This window comes from Myotis daubentonii, chromosome 1 (assembly GCF_963259705.1).
Source record: "Myotis daubentonii chromosome 1, mMyoDau2.1, whole genome shotgun sequence".
In the NCBI taxonomy this organism is placed as follows: domain Eukaryota; kingdom Metazoa; phylum Chordata; class Mammalia; order Chiroptera; family Vespertilionidae; genus Myotis; species Myotis daubentonii.
In genome coordinates, this window is record NC_081840.1 from 138,030,452 (window position 1) to 138,039,325 (window position 8,874).

The 8,874-nt window shown below is 38.4% G+C and overlaps 1 pseudogene; it reads right to left on the reverse strand.

Moving 5' to 3' along the window:
- Positions 1 to 2,876: 2,876 nt before the first annotated feature.
- Positions 2,877 to 3,876, reverse strand: LOC132214028 (calcyclin-binding protein-like; annotated as a pseudogene).
- Between the last annotated feature and the right edge of the window lie 4,998 nt (positions 3,877 to 8,874).

The window sequence follows — 8,874 nt, forward strand, 5'->3', positions numbered from 1 at the left end:
TGTATGTGTTTATGGAAATATTTAAAAATATGCAAGATTGACGAACACTAAAATCAGGGAGGGAAAGATATGGTTATCAGGAAGCTTCAACTCTAGCTTCAGTGCTTGACTATTTTATGAATCATGCATGACAAAAATCTAACAGTTAATTATGTATTTTCTGAATGTTTGAAATATTTCATAATAAAAATAGTTTCTACATTAAATATGTCTTTAAGGAAATTAAGCCTTTTCTCAATTCATTATTACTGATGTAAAAGCACAAATAATAAAATTATTACTATTTTTGGCTCCTTCTAGCTTACATTTGTGTAGAATTTAATAGTTGACAATGTAGTTCTTCCAATGACCTACTTTTTTTCCATGTGATTGTTTATTTCAAGATGAGAAACCCACATTAAAGAAGTTGAATTAGCTAGGAATATGATAGGTAGAGGATTAAAATCCAGTGACATTTCTGCACACTGAAATTTATAAACCCACTTTTATAATCTCAACTTATTCCCTCAGGTTTCAAAGTTGGGGTTCCTCCAGTTGAAAGAAATAAATATATGGTATCTTTCATATACAAGGATGTCATTTCAAGCTCAATTAAGGGTGCACTTGACATGTCCATGAATTTGCATGAACCCATACACAATAAATTATGACATCTTGCCATTTCTAAAACAGAACCATTGCTAAATTTAAAAATTAATACCTACTTGTATCTACAATAACTAAAACCTCTCTCAATATTTTGTTATCACCATAAAGGTTTATATGGTTTATGGTGCCTCTTAAATTAGTGGGCAGCAACAGGGAAGCTAATGTTTGGGAAGAAATCAATAGCTGCAAGATTCAGAGTCTGGTGGAGTCTAACTCATGGCCCAACAACTGAATAACAACACATACTAGAAAGCATTCTTGTCTCATGCTTCATACTTTGAAGTGCTCTAAGTATCAATTATGAATATTGCTACCTCAGCTTTTCTTTTTCATTCTCATTTGCATGAAAAAAAATTTTTTTCATCCCTACACTCTCATTCTGTGAGAGTCTTTTGTTTTGAGGTTGGTCTCTTGTAGGCAGTATATACACTGAGTGGCCAGATTATTATGACCACCTGACATTTGTAGGCAAATTAGCAGTACACTGCATCATATGGGATATGGAAGCCGAAGGCCTGTATGAACACCTTTGTTGTCTGCAGTTACCAAGATAAAACGTCTCCAATTCACATAGGAACACAAGGATTGGACAGTAGAGCATTGGAAAAAAGTCATGTGGTCCAACAAATCACATTTCCAGTTGCATCATGCAGATGGCAGAGTGAGAATTTGGCAGAAACAGCATGAAAGCATGCACCCCATATGCATGGGTACAACCCTTCAAGCTGGTGGGAGCAGTGTTATGGTTTGGGGCATGTTTTCCTGGCATGATTTGGAGTTTTTAATTCATGTGGAACAACATCTGAAGAGCATGACATACCTAAGTATCATTGCTAATCAAGTTCATCCTATCATTTTGATGACGTATCCCAATGGAGATGGCTTCTTCCAACAAGACAATGTGCCATGCCACAGTGCTCATATTTTGCAGGAGTGGTTTCAAGAACATGAGGGAGACTTTATCTTGCTTAGGTGGCCCCCACAATCACCAGATCTCAATCCAATTGAGTATTTGTGGGACGAAGTTAAAAGAGCCATCAGGCAGCTTGTTCCACAACCATCAAATCTCACAGAACTGGACAGTGCTATTCATCAGGCATGTTGTCAGATTCCTCGCATCACCTTTCAACATCTCGTGGAGTCAATGCCAAGAAGAATCGCCGCAGTATTGAAGGCAAAAGGTGTCCCAACGAAGTACTGATGGGGTGTGATGGGTGGTCATAATAATCTGGCCACTCAGTGTATGTATGTGTGTATGTGTATATATACATCCCACGTTCAAAGGCTGTTAAATCGCGTTGTTTACCCATATCTTCAGAGAAAAACCACTTCCACTGTCATGGTAAACAACCTGCTTCCCTATTTATAATGGTCTGGCCCTCTAGCAACTTCAGTGCCAAATTATAGCTAATTTGCCTACAAATGTCAGGTGGTCATAATAATCTGGCCACTCAGTGTATATGGGTTATGTTTTCTTATTCATTCATCTACACTATGTGTTTTTTTTAAAAAAATATATTTTATTGATTTTTTACAGAGAGGAAGGGAGAGAGATAGAGAGTTAGAAACATCGATGAGAGAGAAACATCGATCAGCTGCCTCCTGCACATCTCCTACTGGGGATATGCCCGCAACCCAGGTACATGCCCTTGACCGGAATCGAACCTGGGACCTTTCAGTCCGCAGGCCGATGCTCTATCCACTGAGCCAAACCGGTTTTGGCTACACTATGTGTTTTTATTGGACAATTTAATTCATTTACATTTAAGGTTATTATTGATAGGTACTTATTTGTTGCCATTTTAATTCTTTCTGCTTGTGTGCCTCTCTCTCTTGCTCTATTTCTTCATCTTATAGCTGCCCCTTTAACATTTCTTGCAGTGCTGGTTTGGTGGTAATAAATTCTTTTAGCCTTTTTTTTGGTTTTTATTTTACATTCCATTTTGAATGATAGCCTTGCTGGATAGAGTAGTCTTGGATTCAGTTCCTTCCTTTTCATTACTTTGTATACCTCATATCACTCCCCTTTTTTTTTCCTGAAAAAATTCAAGTTTTATTTACTTGTTCTTACATTGGTGAGAACTGATGTCAAGAACTTAACAAGCGGTAACATTTTCCCCTACCTCCTAGCTGAACAAAAATACACACAATATAGCATTTTCATTAGGCAAGACTTGCTTATTTACATTTCACATGAGAATGCAAATATTAATCGTTCTTGAACAAAATGACCAGTTTACTAAAGAAACCATCTTTAGAGGAACTGTTTAATAAGTATATTTTATTTAAATAAATCCTCCAGCAGGAGAATTCATTGCCTTTACTTAGAAGAAGGCTCTGTAAAATTATGTGTTAAATGTATCTGCAGGTCACCAACATGTCCTTATTGGAAACATCATTATTTCCACATCACAATTCCCGAAAGAACTTTAAAGTCTCAGAATTCTGTCTCTCCTTTGGCTTGCTTCTCTCTTGATTGTACCCAGGCTTTATTAATGGTTCACTGCATATCATCATCTCCATCTTCATAAATTTTCTTTAGAACATTCATCAGTCCCTCACTGGGATCTGTTTCAGTGTCATAGGAGGGCTTTTCTTTCTCTTGGCACTCTTTTTCAACCTGAGTCAGGTAGTCCCACCATGTGTTTTCCGCTTTCTTTCTACATAAGATAATGACTGTATCTGTCTTGACTTTTTTTGAACTGCCTTCCACAGAGATGGGTTTCAAGAGATTGTTCACAATCATGGAGTAATTCTTCCCATTTAGATTCTTTACCAAAAGATCAAATGACCTCTCTGTGAAGTGCACCTGCACATTCTCCGTGGGGACGTGCTGGACTCCAGTTAAGGTAATATAGATTTTCACAAACTTATCTGACTGATCCCACCCATAATTACTGATTTTCACTGTATATCCCGTAGTAATGGGAGCAACCACTGCAGCTGGCTTTTCATTGTCAAGTTCTGCTTTCCTTGGTGATTTCTGCTGCGTCTTGTTCTTGACTTCGGTCTCAATCTTGGATTTTTCAGCCATAAGAGCATCACGTACTCTCTTTCTAGTGGCCTTTTCCAGCAGCACCTTTACTTCTTCAAGAACTTTCTGTAGCTCCTCCACAGCTGAAGCCATGGTCGGGCTGGGTAGGCAAGGCACGAGCCGCAGCCCCGCGGGGCGGGGAAGAACAGGAAACGCCGCACTCATGTGACTCGCAGCGCCCGCAGCCCTGCAACGACCCTGAACCTGCACCACACCGCGCCATACCACTCCCTTTTGGCCTGAAGTGCTTCTATTGAGAATTCAGCTGACAGTTTATTGGGAACTCGCTTGCAGGAGTTTGTCTCTCTGTTGCAGCCTTTAAGATTCTGGCTTTGTCTTTAATGATTGCCATTTTAATTATGATGGTCCTGGGTATGGGTCTTTTGAAGTTCTTCTTGATTGGGACTCTCTGTGTCTCCTCAACTTGAGTGATTTTTTTCCTTCACCAGGTTAGGAAAATTTTCTGCCATTATTTCTTCAAATAGGTTCTCTATTCCTTGCTCAGATTCTTCTCCTTCTAGTATCCCTATAATGCAAATGCTGTTACATTTCATGTTGTTCCAAAGCTCTCTTACATTCTCCTCCTGCTTTAAAATTGTTTTTTTTTTTTTCCAATTGCTGCTCTGAATGGGTGTGTGTTTTTTTTTCTACCTTGTCTTCTAATTCGCTGATTTGGTCTTCTGCTTCTACTAGTCTGTGGTTGCTTTCTTCCAGGGTATTTTTAATTCAATTTTCATTTTTCATTTGTGCTTGATTCTCATTGATGGTTTCTACTTTTTTTTTTTATGCTGCTATAGTTCTCATTAAGTTCCATAATGTTCTCATTAATTGGCTTGTAGTTATCACTAAGTTGTTTGAGTATTCTTATAACCATTAGTTTGAATTTTTCGTCTGGCAAATTGCTTGCTTCCATTTCATTTAGTTAATTTTCTGGCGATTCCTCCTTTTCTTTCACTTGGGGGTTGTTTCTTTGTCTCAACATTTTTACTGTTCCTTTGTGTTTCTTTCTATGTATTAGATCAAACTGCTGTGCCCCCCAGACTTCGTGGAGTGGTATTATGTAGTAGATGCTTTGTGGAACCTGGTAGTGCAGTCTCTTAGATCTCCTGAGTTGGGTACTCTAGAAATGCCCCTTGTTTGTGTTATGTGGGTTCTCCTGTTTTAATTAGATCTTGAATGTTGTTGTCTTGTTTGTGGATGGGATCTTCTCTCAGGCTGGCTGACTATGAGGCTCATCCCCAATCATGTCATGAGAGCTGTTGTGGAGGTGCTGACAGAACAGAACAAATACAGCACAACAAAACACGAAACAAAGAAACAAAACCAAAACATAAACAAGACCCCTACGACAACAAAAATAACCACCAGAGAAGAGAAAATTAGGAAAGAGAAAAGAGAACAAGAATTGTAGAAAAGAAAGAAAATATGAGGAGAAAAAAAGCAAGCCAAAACCAAACTGGTATGGGGGGGGTGGGGTGAAAAATGAATATGAAGAGGCAGAGATAAAATTAAAAAAAATAAGAATAAAGAATAGGGGAATAGGGGAAGGAAAACAGTTTAAAATAAAAGAGGAAGAAAATATTTATAAAGGAGAATAGAGGAGAAAAGAAATAGACCCAAAATAAGAAAAGGAAAAAAATATATATGAGAAAGTAGGTGACAAAGAAAAAAATGAGTAGGAAAATAGGAGAGATAAATTAGATATATGAACAAAACAGTAGAGATTAAAATAATAACAGATCAATGAAGCAGAGAGATGAAGATAAATGAAAAAAAAGGAAGGGAAGAATGAAAAATGAAAGAATACAGTGAAATGGCATTTGTCTCAGCAGAGTTTAGTGCCTCATGGGAGCTCCATTTGGATCCTGCTTTTCTGATGACTGTGACTGACTGTTCCGTCTGCCAATTCTGGGCTTCCCATGAGGTACACGGGTGCTAACCACTGTCAGAAACTATCCTCCTTTGGTTTCCAGCAACCTGCTTGAAGCTCCAAGTGATCAACAGTTTGTGGCTGTCTCCACAGGACTTGACTGCATGTGGGAGGGGCCCAGCTACCTTCTAAACATAGGGCCCTGGGCTGGGTCAGTAAGCTTCCCCAGGTTCCCTGGGCTCTGCCTCGGAGGTCTTCACTTGCCAGCCAGCTGTCAATCTTAATCACTCAAAAGTCTGTTTCTGAAAGGGCTTTAGATAGAATCTGGAGTCTAGACCTGTGTGTCTCCATGAGGGGGAGATGCTATTCAGATTTCCGGGGAAGTGGTGGGTGAGTTTCCCTTCCCTGAGCTACTCCTCTGTGAGTGGCCCAGAATATTACTCTGCCCTCGACTGGGTGGAGATCCTCATATGCAGTCTAGTGGGATCAGTTGGAAACCTGGAGTTTCTATCAGCTCTCCTGGTGCAAGGGAGGCACTGGCCGGGTTCCCAGGATAGTGGGGCAGGACAGCCCCACCCCCAACTCAGACTCTCCCTGAGACTGATCAAATGGGCAGGCTTGGCCTCTATGGCTGAATCCTTTGCAAAGGTCAAGATGCAGGGTGGGCAGGCAGGGCTTCTGAGGGTGTGGTGGTCTGTATTACTTAGGGCAGGGTTTTCTCCTTTTCCTGAGCTGTGGCTTCTGGGAGTGGCTCGCTCCTCTCAGGAAAAATGACCATTTCAGTGTGGAGCTATACGGCTGAACCCAGGACTCCCAGCTGCTGCTTTTCCACATCTTCCTCCAATGCTTCCCGCCCCAGCCTCTCCATAGGCACCTCGAGCCCGCACCGACTGACTTCCCTACACCAAAGCCTCAGGTGAGTAGCTGCAAATGAAACTCCCGTGTCCTGGGTTAAAAAAAAAAAACAACCCACACAAACAAAAACCAGAAACTGAGGTTTTCTCTCCAACCAGCTCCAGTCTACTGGCTCCAGACTACCTGGTGGCAAACAACCCTGCCACCTTTCACGGCTGGATGTAATGTGCGCTGCTGGTCTCAGCTCTGGTTTCATATCTCACAGAGGAATATGGTGTCCAGCCTGGGTTCTAGGCCTCAAACTTCTGAAGGAAAAGATCTTCACGTAGCCAAGAGTTCCCTCCTCACCCTGAGCCTGACGCCTGTGAGGAGGTCAGCCCCTCTCACCACCTCACCCTTCTTACCAGCCTCCAGGGAGTTTCTCTCCTTCCTGGATATAAGTCTCTTCCTCTTCTGGACCTCAGTTGATAATCTTGGCTCTTTTCTTTGCCCTTGAATACTCCCTGTATTTGGAAAGGCATACTATGAGATATGGCACTGATCTTCCAGGTTTTATCATTTAATATTTACATCTAATATTGTAAATTCCATGCCTCAAGTAGAAAATATCTTTAGAGATTAACGTATCCCTATGTTCATTGCAACATTATCCATGGTAGCCAAGACATGGAAATAACGTGTCTTACGATGGATAATTAGATAAAGAAGATGTGGTACATATATACAATGGAATACTATTCAGCCATAAGGAAGAATGAAATACTGCCATTTGCAACAACATGGATGAATCTTGAGAGTATTATACTAAGCAAAACAAGTCAAATGGAAAAGGATAAAAACAATATGACTTCATTCAACTGTGAGATATGAAACAGGAAGCAGTAAACAAACAAGCAAAACAAGCTCATGGACACAGACAATAGTATGGTGGTTATCTGAGGACAGAGGGACAAACATATGGTAACAGAAAGAGACACTAGACTTTGGGTAGTGATCATACAATGCAATATACAGACGATGTATTATAGGATGTATACTTGAAACTTATATAATGTTATTAACCAATATCACCCTAATAAATGTAACTTAAATTTCATAATTAAATGTTGGAAAATATTAAAAAAGAAAATATTTTTAGAATATAGATATACAGAACAAGGAAATTCTTAGGAAAAGTTGGTTGAGAATCATTTTAAGTCTCAAAGACAAAAATGACATCTATAGCTTAGAAATATACCATTTGAATAATAGGTAGTTGGTGACAATAAAAAAAGTAGTAGACAAGTTGGTGGCAGTAATATTAACATTTACAAACACCTTAATAAATTATATTTAGTCAATCAGGTTAGTTCTGGTACTTAACTCATAATTCATTGATTAATTCCTTCTCCTACCATTTTTATACCATCAATTTGTACTAAATAATGTTATATATTATAGTATATGTATTAATATTATTAAATATGCATTTGGATATGAATTTGAAAACCTTACTACATTATATTGACTATAGTTGAAGTCTAGAAGCAATATGTAAAATAATTCTAACACTTATGCCCCAAATATTTTTCGTCTTTTTATCTGCCAAGTTCCAATTTCTTGTTACTGCTAAAATTATTTTTGTGTTTAAAACAAATATACTTTCAATCAATATTTATTTTTATACATTTTTAACTACACTTAGTAAAAACAAAGCAAAAATTTTCAGGTCCAAAATTTCAAAGGATGAAAAGAAAGAATTTAAAATGCTTTCATATATATTGAGATTGTCCTACTATTCCTTAAAAGCCTTTAAATCACCTCTTGGGTGTTTCTTCCCTAATATCTCAGAGAATTAACAACACAATGTAATCTAGGTTTGAATTTGGGTTCCTCCTGTGTTTAAGATATTTATGTTTGAGCTTTCCCTCACAGACAAGCCACTTAAAGAGTCACTGTTACTTTGAGGTTTTATCTATGAGATTTGTGTCTTTGGGGCTCATTAAGGACATTTACAAAGATTACAATGTCAATAGCACCTAATTTCTGGACTGTGAGAAAGGTCTTCTTGGGTACATAAAATCTGTGGCTGTGCGCAGTACACAATGGGCAGCTCAGATCCCAAATTTTATCACACTTAAGTAGCAAACAAATTAATAATGTTACCTGGGCTCTTTCGGGATAATTACGACTGAGTAAAACACTGCTTTGAAATTTTGCAGATAGTATTGTACCTCATTTTTTATTCCCTGTGATTAACAAAGATTTATTTATCGCTTTATCTCTTTTTCTATGTTGCATGACTCTCTGTTGTTCCCTTTAAAGATTTTTGAATTAAAACTTGCAACATACAAAGTTATTTCCAATCTGCTTAGGAAAGATTTATTACCTGATATAATGTTATTGTAAAATATGTTTTATTTCACTTTTTGCATAGCTACTATAAATATTAACACTAATGGTGGATTTTATTTTTATACTTATGTCT